This window comes from Otolemur garnettii, unplaced genomic scaffold (genome assembly GCF_000181295.1).
Source record: "Otolemur garnettii isolate 467f Iridium unplaced genomic scaffold, OtoGar3 scaffold00014, whole genome shotgun sequence".
NCBI classification, from domain to species: Eukaryota; Metazoa; Chordata; class Mammalia; order Primates; family Galagidae; genus Otolemur; species Otolemur garnettii.
Window position 1 is genome coordinate 23,242,978 of NW_003852409.1, and position 13,724 is coordinate 23,256,701.

Consider the following 13,724-nt stretch of genomic DNA (forward strand, 5'->3'; position numbering starts at 1 on the left):
GGGAGGGAGAGAGAGGGAGGGAGAGAAGGAGGCAGGAAGGAAGGAAGGAAGGGTGGGAGGGAGGGAGGGCAGGCAGGGAGTAGGAGGGAAGGAAAGAGGGAAGGGGAGGGAGGGGAGAAGGGAGAGGGAAATGCATATATAAATTTATGACGGAGTTTAATGTGCCCATTTGGTTACCCAGATGTATTGCTGAGAAGGTGATGCTTTCACTGGAAGGTCAGGGAAAACTGCTTGGTTTCTCAGTTTCCCCAAAGATATTTGTCTCCAAAAGACCAAATAAAAAAATTTGTGTCGATGATATAGATTCAAACAAGCACAGATTTTGAAAGCTGGAAACTGTTCAAGACTTCCTTGCACAACTGTACAAGACTTTTTTGCCCAGGCCTCCTGTCGAGACCAGCCCAGAGGCATTCAAAGTGCAGACAGCGTCACCCATCGTCTTGGAAACTGAGGAGCCTTCGCCCAGAACCATGGGCTTAATATGGTGGTGATGTCACTTCATCCTGTGCTCCTGGACAGCACCTATCACTCAAGGCATGAAGAGGACTGACATTTACAAGTCACTCACTCTTAACAGACAGCATCTCAACCACCTCATGAAGAAATTGAGCATCGGGGAAGCAAGGGTCACCCAGCCAGTGGTGTGACAGAGCCAGAACCCGGCTCTGCCTAAGTCCTCACACTTATTACCCCACACCCCAAAGCTCCAACAGTAGGTCCCGTGTTCCTAGCTCAGCATATAGCAAATCCTATGGCCGCACGCTCTTTATCTCTGGCTAGTAAAGGATCACATCTCCCATTGCTTCAGGCACCTGCACTCCCACAGTGCAAGTGCTTAAGCAAATGTCCTTGGCTGGCTGGGCGACAAAGGTAGGCAGCCTGGTAGAGAGCCCAGGACTGGGGACTGGGAGCCCTATGGCACATTCAGTCCTGACTACGAACTAGATGGAGTTTTAGCTGAGCACTTCTCCTCTCATACGTGCCAAATCTGTGCGCGGACTCAGTCTAACATGACACATCTGGATTCTCTTGATTAACCAACACACCCGCACGCACCAGGTGCCTCGAGTCCTACCTGCTTTTTACTCTTTCCCTCGCGGACTCCCACGCAAGATCGCAGAATTCCTTCTCACCGGAAGGAAGAGAAATCTCTTTGAGGTCACTTGCTTTGTAGCCGTTTGTTTTATATGAGCTTGACTGAATTCTTTTCAGATGTGACTCTATTTTATCTCTGGTGGTTTTGCAAGCACCTTAGAATATAAAATCATGGCAGCAGGCCTGTCGTGTTAATTCATGCTAAACTTCGGGCTGTATGCACTAAAATTCCTATGACTGTTACTTATTGAATCCTTGTGTTTTATGTTGGAATAAAAAAATGTGAGAACGGGCCAAAAATGTCTAGATCTAAAAGTGGTATAAAACGGAATAGGACCTGAAATGTACTGTAAAGACCAAAAACAAGCTGTATTGTGGGTCATTTATGGCTAGTTTGTGGGGAGCCCAGCTCGGTCATGGTGGGGAATCTCCACGGTGTCACTGGCACTGATCTTGCTGGGTGGAAGTTCACACATTTCATGTCGTGAGCCAATGTTTGTGAATACTAAAATGAAAACGTAGACCCCTGATTTTGGAAGTATGTACTCCGTGGCAGACCAGCTCAGAGGACCCAGAGGAGCAGTACAGTTAGGAAAAGGGAGAATGTGAAGGGGAAAAGAAAAGGGGAAAAGTGTGAGGTTCTACGTTATACATTGTCCCCGGGGGGACGGAAATGGTACCACCTCTGTGGAAAACAGTTTGGTGGCTGCTAAACATAAAAATCCTGTATTACCCAGTAGTTCCACTCCAAGGTATATGCCCCCAAATTTGAAAATAGAGACCCAGACAGAGACCTGTGTGCCAACATTCATGGCAGGGTTATTCACAACAGCCGAAGGGGAAAAACAACCACGTGTCCGTCAACACCTAAATGGATAAACAAACTCTGATATGCAGTCTGTGTAACACACGCACACACACGAGGTGAGACAATTAACCAACTCATCCTAGACAAAGTGCCACATACCTCATTGCTGAGCATCACCATGGTCACCTTCAAAGTACTCCCCTTGGGAAGCTCTGCACCGATGCCAGCGCCTAGCACTCTTCAGAGCACTTTTTCCAGGATGAGTCTGTGAACTTGATTGCCATGCCTTGTATGACAATAGCTCTGACGGCCGTTCCAGGAAAAGAGTTTCAAAGTTGCTTTGAAGGGTGAACGAGGCACTGGAATTGGTGCATAGCTTCCCAAGGGGAGCACTTCAGAGGTGACCATAGGGATATTTAGCAATGAGGCATGAAGCACTTTTTCTAGGACGAGTTCACAAACTTAATAGTCCAACCTCATGTCTGTGTGTGTGTGTCTCTCTATGTAATACGTGCGTGTGCTTATATGTACAGTCTGTATAATGCATAATAGAATATTATTCAGCCATAAGAAAGATCAGTATTGCGTGGATCCACTTACATGAAATACCTAGAAAAGGCAAATTCATAGAAGCAGAAAGTGGCTTGGAGGTCACCAGGGGCTGAGGTCAGGGGGACTAGGAAGTTAGTGCTTAATGGGACAGAGTTTCTGTTTGGGGGTCATAAAAATGTTGGGGAAAGAGAGATGGAGATGGCTGAGCAACACTGGGAACATAATCGGTGTGTCACTGAATTGCACATTGAAAAAACAGTAGAGGTAGTAAATTTCATGTCATAGATGCTTCACCACAATTTAAAATAAAACGCTGGAACACAGAGGAGAGGAGAACTAAAAACACCCAGAGAGGTATCTGAAAAAATGTTTGGGGATTCTTGATTTATTTCATTGTTAAACTGCTCATGCTGTGTAATGTGTTCAAAGAATACAAATAACGTTAGTGATTATAGAATATCAATGTCTGTCTTTAAAGCATTAAAGATTTTTTTCCAACTTAGAAGAAGGTGGCTGGGAGGAGGAGAGGTAATGAGGTTCCAGTGGAGAAAACTAGGGGACATTTGGGAAAATAAGCACTACAGTGGGGCTTGGTACAGGAGGAGTTGGAATTTAGAATTCAAGGAGCCAGGGCAGATGGTTTCTCCTCCCTCCCAGCGTGAATTGTTCCCTCCCTTTCTAATTGTTCTAGTCAGAACTTTATCCTTCATCCGCCGGAGTACACTGAAACGCAGTGCAAACAAAGTTAGCTAGGTAGTGAGAAAGTTTAAATTTAGAGGATGTGGCACAATGGTTAAAACTAACCTGAGGGACAGCAACACCCAGAGCAGTGAGGCTGTGCCGAGGAGTCAAAGGATTCTGCTTCTGGAACTGGCCGAGAGGGAACCAGGAGTCGAGACTTCCTGTCGCTTTGTGTACAGAATGATAGCGTTTCCGAGGATCGCCATTCTAATGCTCTTCATCCACGGTGGCAGCAAAGTAGTAACAGGATAGATAAAAGGTAAAGGGAAGGGAGAGAGACAGAGAAGGAAAAAATAAGGACAGATGAGAAAAGTTACAAACAGGGGCGGTGCCTGTGGCTCAAAGGAGTGGGGCAAAGGCCCCGTGTGGGGGGTGGCGGGTTCAAACCCAGCCCAGACCAAAAAAAAAAAAAAAAAAAAAAAATTACAAACAAACTGCTTTATATGGGCAGATAAAATATGTAAAGGACCTTGGGGGTGGGGGGGTGACAGTGAGGTGCCTACCCAGAGGAGTGGCTGTTTAGGAGAATGGGAACTATCAGGGTGCCAGGAGGGGGAGTGACTGGTAAACCCAGGGGAATATCTGCACATCAGTCAGATCTTGGTAGGGAGAAAGGACAAGGAAAGCAAACAAGGGGACTGTGGAATGGTTACACTTTTTACTCTCAAGAGCGAAACCCACTGGGAGAGACAAAAATCTCAGTCAAAGCCACTTGCTAATATTCCAACCCCTAGTTCCATGAAAATAAAAACTTACTTTATGGTGATGATGCTATAATGGGGGGAGGGCATGAAGAAAGAGTGGATGTGAGGTGTCTTCCTTCTCTTTTGCTGCTGTAACGAATTTCTACAAATGTCCTGGCTTACAACAAGATAAATGTATTCTCTTACTATTCTGGAGGTCATTTGTCTAAAATTGGTCTCAGCCGGCCAACATCGAGGTGCTTGTAAGGCTACCTTCCTGCAAACAGAAGAAATTCTGGGGAGGGAGCTCTGGCTTTGTCTCTTCCACTTCTAGAGGAGTCTGCAGCCCCAGACCGCCGCCCCTGTCTCCACCTTCAAAGCCAGGGGCACAGCATGTTCAAATCTCTCTCTCTCCAATCAAACTTCTCTTCTGCTTCCTTCTTCTGCTTTTAAGGACCCTCCTTCCACTTTTAAGGACTCTGTGATTACACTGGGCCCATCCAGATAATTCAGGATGATCTTCCTGCTCAGGTCATCTGATTAACAGACTTAATTCCATCTGCAGCTGTAATTCCCTCTGCCATGTAGCATAGCGTATCCCCAGGGTCTGGAGGTGTGGGCCTGGATAACTTTGGGAAAGGGACATTGCCCTGCTTCCCACCAGGGGAACCGCATACAGAGTAGGTAGCACCATCCTGAGAAAGGTCTGGAGAGAAGTGTGGGAGGGACTGAGCCACAGATGAAAATGATAGACAAGGAAGGACGGTGACTCGGCCCAACTTGAGCCTCCAGCCTAGGGAAAGATTTCCCTTCCAAGTCCCGTCAATCTACTGTTTCCCCCCCTGGCTCCAGAAGAGGCTGTGCTGAGTAATAAATCATGTGTCTGCATAACCATCTTGCCTGGGCAGCCTGACTCATCAGCATCACCGCCGGGAAGCAAGTCCCAAAGCCTCCCCGTCCAAGTCTGGCAAGAGACAGTCACTCACTCGTCCTCCCAGGGCTCTGCAGAGGCAGGGAGTGGGGATCCCACTGCTCAGATTGTTCCCCTGTCCTTACCATCATGGGGAAGGGGAGGCAACTGTAGGTCTTATTACTACACCCTTTCTAATGATGAGGAAACTAAAGCATAGAGAAATTCAGAAAACTGTTTCACAGTCAGCTGGTTAGGACATGGAGAAATTGCGATTTGTATCCAGATCTGTCGGACCCGCAAAGCTTCAGTAGGTATTTAAATGCTTACTGTGGATCTGCCATTATTATATCAGATTAAACGCAGATGTAAGACTCAGTAACTCTTCAATAGCTTCCATTTAAGGAAGAAGCTGGTATGTTTCAGACAATTAGAGGAGATACAACAGCATCACTTGTGTATGGATCAGAAAGCCTGGGAGTTGTGGGAGCTCACAGGAATGATAACTAGCCCTGCCCTGTTAGCCGAGAATGTTTTCCATGGAAAGGGACCTCTAAGCTGAGCCATTACATTAGGTGGGATTTATCTAGGGAAAGTGGTTAGGAAAGTTATTCCAATGAGAGGGAAGAGCTCAGGTGAAGATTTAAGAGAGATCACAGGGCAGAGGAGAAACCGCCAGGAGACAGAGAGAGTGATGAACTGGTGGGTCTGGGCTGGACGAAGACAAGAGCGGGGATCAAAGGTCCCTGAATGGTCGGCTGGGTGCTTAGACAGTCTCTCAATGCCTGAGAGCCGGGGAAGGCAAGCGGCAGGGTCCAATCTAATCCAAGTTTTCTAAAGATCATTCTGGCAACCCCAAGGTGGAGTATGAATTTGGGAGCAAGCCTCAGATTACAAAGCTGCCTTAGGTAAATGTGGCTGTAATTCTGGTGTGAGAAGATAAGAGCTTGGATTAGGTGTGGTGGAGAGATACCGAGGAGTGAGTGGCAAGATTTTAAGGACAGAGATTGGTAGCACTCAGGGGAGTTAGATGCTGAGAGTGAAGAAAGCAGACAGCTGTGATGAAATGATGGAAGGAGGCACCAATCACTGAGATCCTGAAGACAAAAGATATTTGGGGCACAGAAGAACAACCTTAATCGCAGGCCATTATGGGTGAGCACTTGCTCTCTGTGGCCTTGGATGTGTCCCTTGACCTCTCCAAGTCCTGGGTTCCTCATTCCTCCAATGGAAATTAATGCATTTCTGAAGTTCTTGGTAGATTGAGATGAGACAGGGTTTCACAGACTCTAAGATGATGGGGAAGGGGGGACCAGATAAAATAGCCATTCAGTGCAGTCAGCTGAACGGAATGGGAGTGCTGTCCTGCTTGGTGGAGAACTTCCTTGTAAGGGCCGGCCTACAGTTCTGGGCCAAGGGGTTCAGCACCTCGGAGAGCGACAGCGCCTGTGGCCTGCAGCTTTCCAGGTCTCCTGGGTGGGTAGGAGGGTCAGCCCTTGAGAACAAATAAGGCTTTGCATAATGGTCTACAAGGTCCCTGTGGCCCAGTCCCCTGCTTGGCACCCTCCAGGCACCTGTCACTCAAGTGTGCAGCCAAAGGGAAGAAGCTTGATGGCAAGAAAGGCTGATGTTGGTGTGAAAAATGACAGAATATTCATCAGCTTGCGATTACCATTTCAGAGGTGTTTGCTGTCCTCCAGCCCCAGGTCCCTCTAGGCAGTGCTCAGAACAGATGTAGTTTCACCCGGGACAGCACACAGAGAGGAAGCTGTCAGGCCAGCCCAGCCCCCTCAAGTTCACTTCCTCCCATTGTCTTCTGACCCTCACTATCTACCATGAGGACTCAAGGGGTGGGATTCCAAGCCCCAGTTTACAACGTAGGAAAATGAAACTCTTAGAAGGAAATCAGTTGACCAAGGTCACCGTGGTGAGAATTCAGAAAACTCCCAGCCTTGAATCTGGGACTGTGGGCTCCTGGTCCTGCCTGCCTCTTTCCTCTACCTGTGTGTTTATTCACTCACCTTTTCATCGTATTTCAACACATGCACCAAGCATTGGGCTAGAACTATGCCAAAGCATCACATAGAGAAGTGATAGATACACATAGGAGGAAGGGCACAGTCAAGGGGTGGTAGCATGTTAGAAGAAGCAGAGACTTCACATTAAGGTCCAGGTCTGCTTCTTTCTGCCTGTGTGAACTTGGGCAAGACAATTCTCACTGAGTCTCAGTGTCCTCATCTGTAAGATGGGTATAATACCCACATTTCCCATCAGGCCTGTTTTGAGGGTTTAACAATGGTATCTTTGTATTAAGTTTCTAGTAAACTGCCTGACACATAACTAACACTCAATACAAATATGTTAAGTGAAATAACTTTTTAAAAAAGCTTCACAGGGAAGGGAACTTTCGAACTTGGTGGTGAGAGTAAAGAGTAATCATTTCATATTTGCATGTGGTCCCAAACAAATAACTCCAAAACCCAACGCCTTAAAGAAGAATTATTTTTCCCTAAAACCCAGATAGTTCTGGGGAAGAATTTGTGATCCTTTGGACAGTGCAGCTCATCACCTGTGCCATGACTATAGAACGACTGTGGTTTAGCTGATTACAAAGGAAGGAATATTTCTCTGTAGGAAGATAGGATGGTGGATGCCGTCCAGAGAGCCTGTCTTCTCCCACAGTCTGTGCTTCCTCTTACACTGCAGGGGCGAGACTCTGTCTGACATCTATGCTTTGGTCCCAGGAGAAAGAGACTTGAGAACTGGTGGCAGCTCCCTCGCACAGGAGATGCCTGGCAGACAGGGCAATTAAGACTCATTCATTTCTTCATTTTAAAGCAGTAGTAACATTGTCCCGAGGGCAACTGTTCTGCCTCAACTTTGATTCACCAGAGGTGAATGTATCTAATATGTATTTACTGTTATTTTTTAGGCGTGAGATGCTAATGATTAAGTGATGCCTGGATTCTGGCCTCCAGAAGTTTCCCCTGTAGTGGAGGAGGTCATCTGTAGTGGACTGTAGTGGATTGCTCAGAATATTCACGGGCTTTCCCTGAAAGAGGGGCATGGCTTGAGCTTAAAGACGACTTTTCCAATAAAATATGAACAAAGGTGATGGGTCTCTTTTGAGAAGAAGCTCAAAAGGTATTATGTGGTTTCCCTACCTCTGTTTTTCCTCTTCTGCAGATGTTTTGTTTGTTGTTGTTATTGTTGGAGACAGAATCTCCCTCTGTTGCCACTGGATAGAGTGCCGTGGAGTCATCAGACTCCTCAAACTCCTAGGCTCAAGTGATTCTCCTGCCTCAGCCTCCCAAGTAGCTGGTACCACGGCACTCCTCACCACATCTGCTACTTTTTCTATTTTTGGTAGACGTGGGGGTCTTGCTCTTGTTCAGGCTGATCTCAAACTCCTGAGCTCAAACAATTCTCCAGTCTCAGCCTCCCAGAGTGCTAAGATTATAGGCATGAGCCACCATGCCAGCCTCCCCAGGTCATTTACTTTTTGAAGTAAATTTTCTGCATTATCTCGTCACCAACCTTGTTCGTGGTGTCCTCTGATCTGGTCAGCCTCATTAAGTGATCAACTACGGGACAGCATTTAGCTTTTAATGCTGAGGGCTAGAGATGCATTTGTGAGGATTAGCGAGCTCTTCAGTTTTCAAGAAGCACTAGTTTAGACCAAATAAAAGCATCAAGAGAGCCACTACGTCAGAATGCGAAGAAAGAGGCAGGGAGGGTAGGTGGACAGATGCCTGAGTTAGATGTCGAAGGCCCTAAAAGCCAGACTGGGGTCATCGTTTTTCACTGTCTAGCATCAATCTACAAAGCAATCTTCATCCTTTGAAAAGAAAAAACTCTGTCACCCACAAACAACAAGGTGTGAGTCAAAGAAAGGCCAGGTTTGGCTGCCCTGACAAGAAGCCACACTCTGCATGTCCCCTGCAAGCTAGCTGCATCTCTGCTCCACGCTCTCTTCTCTCCGGGTCCCAGGCTGATGAGGACCTCTGTCCTCTGACAGCAGCCTCTGTCTGTCTGGGACATGGTCAGTCACAATGCCAAAGACAAGAAAGAGGATCCTGGCCAACCACGTGCTGGCTCCTGTGTTTCTGCTCAGAAGCGGAAAGTACCACTTCTCTGCACATTTCATTGGCCAGAGGAAGTCATGTGACCAAGCCCAGTTAAAAGTAGGGCAGAGAAGGGAAACCGTGAGTTATGATGTAACCTATTAACCTATCGCACAGCGGGAGCTGGGATTTGGGGACGAGCTCAAAGCCTGCACTTGACACAGTCATCCAAACTCACACAGGATTTGCTCTTTCGTTCCCAGAGGCGTGAAATCATCAAAGGCAGGGTCCGTGACGTCATCGGTTGGTCCACTCCCCGGCCATGGAAGCACATCCCTCCTGAGGCCTCTTCATAATAAACAAATAATAAACATTCTACTGAAATCTTTAAATGGATAGAGGAGTTTAATTATAATAATTTAATTTTCAGAAGCAAAAGCTGCTTTTATACAATTACAGTGAGGCAACTTTTAATTAACTTTGGAAACTTTCCTTTGCTTGGAAAATCTAATTAAAAATACTTAGGGAACTATTAACACAACACAAGATTCAGGAGAGAAGGTAGAAATAATACTGGGAAAGTATGGAAATAAGGACGTAATAGAAAGGGTATCTTTAGGGGGTAGGGTCATTCAACAGTTTCTGTCTCTCCCTGAGTCCTGGGACACAAAGGACGGGTTTTGCCAACAGTGGCTCTTGGGGATCCCTCTAAGCCAGTGATTTTGAGCCAGTATGCCACAAAAATTTTTAAAGATCCTATTAAACTATTTTGGAAAGAAATTCAAGGCACAGTAAGTATATTCTCTTTTTCTCTCTGTTTTTATTCAACATAATTTAAGCATGCCATGAAATTTATAGTTTCAAGTGTGCCATGAGATTAAAAAGGTTGAAAAGCCCCACTCTAAGCAATGCGGTCCAATGAGAGTTCTGCCTTTTCTTTCTTGTACTTTTGCGACTCCTCCATCTCTGACATAGGAATGGGGTGGTCTTTCAATTGAGGGTCAGAGGAAATTTCAGAAAGTGAAATGGCCCCATATTCACCTCTCCGGGAAGGGGACATCTGGGGAGTATCTGCTGACTCTGCAACTTACCTTCTCCTGCTGTGTGCCCCGGGGGATGAGGACGATCTCAACACAGTGACACTGAGAAAGGGGTCCCCAGTCCAGCAGCAGCACCTAGGAGCTTGTTAGAAATACAACGTGGATTCCACTGTAGGTCCACCAAATCTGAATGGTCATTTGAACACAAGGCCCGGGTAGTGAGCCCGAGAAGGGCTGGGCTGGGATCTGCCAATGACCTGCTTCAGAATTCCTGGGGGAGATGGTTTAGAATGTGGATACCCAGTCCCTGCCCCCAGAGGTGAGGTTCAGAAGCCTATATTTCAAACAAGCGCCCAGAAGATTCCGATGTGCACTCGAGCTTGGGAACCATTGGAATACTCTGAAGAACTTGAGGTCAGGAAAAGCTGACCCCCCTCACCAGCTGGGAGCCCCCTCGGCCTCAGTTTCCTCCTCTGTAAAATGAAGAGGGCACTGGTCCTCGGTTTGCTGAGTGTCAGCTGAGGCAGAGGATGGGAGCCACTGTGTAAATGACAACTTGTTATGTAAATCTGAGCGGTTTTTGCTAAAGGTGACGTCATCATCCAAGGCTGGTTCCACTGAACTCAGAGAACAGTTTGGGAGTGAGTAGACAAGAGGTGACTCACGGCAGTAGCCGGGACAATGAGCCCCCCCACCCCGCCCTCAGTTCCTCAACCGTCTCAACAACCAAGCAGAAAGTTCCAAAATGTGCAGAGACCTAGGTAACCTTCATTTCCTCCTGGGGCCCTTGTTTCTTTGCTAGCAAGAGCCCTCTTGGTGAAAATAACCTTCCCAGGTGAAAGCAGGCACAAGTAGAGGGCTCTCGGGCAAAGGTGGCTCCAAGCCCACCTGGGCCTTTAGCAAAGAAGAGTTCTGCCCTCTCTCCATTGTTCAGAAGTGTGCTTACAAAAGACTTCTAAAATTAAAATTAAAAAGTGGCCAGGAGTGGTGTAGTTCAGGCCTGTAATCCTAGCACTCTAGGAAGCTGAGGTGGGTGGATTGCTTGAGCTCAGGTGTTCAAGACCAGCCTGAGCAAGAGTGAAACCCTGTCTCTACTAAAAATAGAAAAATCAGCCGGGCGTTGTGCAGGTGCCTGTCGGTGGTCCCAGCTACTTGGGAGGCTGAAGCAGGAGGATCTTTTGAGCCAGGACTCTCAGGTTGCTATGAGCTATCATATGATGCTACTGCATTCTACCCAGAGAGAGCAAGTCCCTGTCTCAAAAAAAAAGTAAAAAGTAAATTTAAAAAGCAAACAAATAAAATTGATTCTCTAGCGGTTCTGACTCCCCAAGCTCACCTGGCCTTGCACCTGCCCACAGGGGTTCCAAATATAACCAGCTGACCCAGATTCCTGAGCCCAGGGGCTGCCTTCCCTCAGGGCTGTGCGGGGGCAGAGCCAGTCGGGAGGAACTTTGATGCTACACTGACCCCATGTGGAAGTCAGAGGCAGCAGCCACGGCTTCGACCTCACACATCCCCCACCCCACCCCAGCCTCCACCTGGGCTTCTACAGGAACCCCAGGCCCTGGGAAAGAGGGTCCATCTACCAGCTGCCACCTCTGAGGCGAGACCACTGACCGGATCTGACTGCACCCTGGGGAACCCCCACCAAAGTCAGACAGAGGACAAAGGGAAGGGGCATTTCAAGGGGTCCAGCCTGCTGTCCCCCAGCAGCACACCCTTTCTTGCCTAGACATTGCTACAGTTTTCTCAATGGTCTCCCAGCGCCCAAATCATCTTATTTTAGGGCAAAGCTTCTGTCCTGTTTTGAGGCCTTCACCAGCTCCCTGTAGCTACAGGATTAAGTTTGGTCCTGGCTCTGGTTTCCAGGGGTCCCCAAGTTCTGGTCCCCTCCAGGCTAAGAGAGGCAGGAGCACCAAACCAGTCTCACCTGCCCCACTTCCCATGCCGCACCCTGGCTCAGGGCCTCCCTGCATGCTCTTCCAAGTCCCACCCAGACACTGAAGCACAGCAGAAGTGCTGCCTCCCAGAGACACCATCCCTGACCACTTGAGCAGAAGGAGGTCAGAGGCCCGGTCTGCACCCGCTCCAACCTCTTTCCAGATGTGTGACAATCACTTCCCCATCAGATACTGAATAACGACAGTAACTCCAGCCCAGCCTAGAGCAGAGGACGGGTGTTGAGATGTAACAAGCTAATGGGGAGCTTTGTGAATGTTACGTGTGTGTCGTGTCACCTGCTTTGTGACCCTGTGTGTCATGCGTCATCTTGCATCACAAGGAGGTTTTGTTTCACATCTGATCTCATTGGGCTAAGAGTGGCCACGGGAGCCTGGGAATGGCAGAGTCGGGCCTGGAACCCTGAGGTCCGGCTGTGCTGGATGCTGGAGACACCCAACCAATGAAGGAGGCAGAGCCATGAGGCTGACAGGGCAGGGTGGTGAGGGAAGGATGGAGGTAGGCAGACACACAGCAGGACCCTTATACCCAGACTCAGGGGTCAGGGAGGGCACCAAGGAGGAGGTGACATGAGACCTAAAGGACAATGTGAGTTGGTCAAGAGAAGAGCATGCAGACTGGCAGGAGAGGGCAACAGGTGCCCCCGTGCAATGACCCTGAGTCACGGAGACCTTAAGGGTCCAGCGTGGCATGGGCTGAGGAAGGGAGGGGAGGCCAGCAGGGCAGAAGGGGCCAGTTCATGCCAAAGGCTCCAACATGAGAGCAGAAGAAAGCCCCTCAAGGTTTTCAGCAAGAAAGCGACATGGGCAGAGTATTGTCGGAGGAACATTCCTCTGACCTCAGGATGGGGGCCGGGGAGAGGGAGGACAGGGAGGAGGGCACTCTCTCCAGCCAGCAAACACCCTGTGTCTGGGCTCACTGCTGTAGGAGGAAAGGCCTGAGAACAGGAGGAACCACAGGTACACTCAGACACACGATGCCCAAGAGGACCTCAGATATCGTCCCTTCCAAACCTGACCCTGCACCTGACTCCACTCTTTGACTTCCCGCCTCTGTTCTCTGTCATTCACTGTCAGGGATACCAGAGTGGGAGGACACTGGAGAGGCCAGCAGGGCCTGAGGGTACTTTAGGAAGAGGGGAATGGCATCACATCCTCTCTCTCTGCAGGTGGGAGGAGGATGAATGGGAGGAGATAGGCCAGGTATCTGAGATCCAGGAGCATTTCCTCTGTGCCAGGCCCCACCCTCAGCATGTTTGTTAACTCATTTCATCCTCCCCCAAAGCCAGGGGAGGAGAGACTTCCATTCCTCCCATTTTCTGGAGGAGGAAGCTGAGGCCCCAAGACGAAGTGATTTGTCTAGGGTTCCAGAGGGGTAAACAGCTGGTGAGTGGAGAAGAACCAGCCTGCCATGAGGAACAGAGCCAGAGCATGTCAGAGCAGCAGGGATGGGGCTGCCTGGTGGGCTGGGGACTCTACCTTGTGAGGCTGGGCTGCGTGTCCAGTCTCAAAAGCCAGAGCAACTTTTCTCCTTTGCCCTTCTGTAGCTAGATGACCTCAGGCAGCTGACATTTCCTCTGCTTTCTTAGCCAGACAGACCTCTGGTGAGGATGAGGAGCGCCCTGTCCAGAATAGGCATCCATGGGGGCCCTACCCTCCCTTCCCCTTCAGGGCAACCTGCAGAGCCCCCTCAGGCACACACCCAAGCATTGGGAGCTGGCAGCTATCATGATTCATGCCCTCATAAGAGGGGTACCATGGCCAGGACCTAGAAGCCACCCTGGAGTGCCACTGTGTGCACCAAGAGCAAGGGATGGAGGCTATTCTTCAGCACAGCTGTGGCTGCTCTGAGCTACAGCAAACTAGTTGTAGA

General features: G+C 48.7%; 1 long non-coding RNA gene across 1 annotated transcript in view; it reads right to left on the reverse strand.

The window, feature by feature from the left end:
- LOC105886554 overlaps nt 1-3,482 on the reverse strand; it is a 6,781-nt gene extending 3,299 nt beyond the window's left edge. Inside the window, exon 1 of the long non-coding RNA XR_001161062.1 lies at nt 3,260-3,482. This is a non-coding gene — a long non-coding RNA (uncharacterized LOC105886554). The remainder of the gene's footprint in view (nt 1-3,259) is intronic.
- Nucleotides 3,483-13,724: the final 10,242 nt, after the last annotated feature.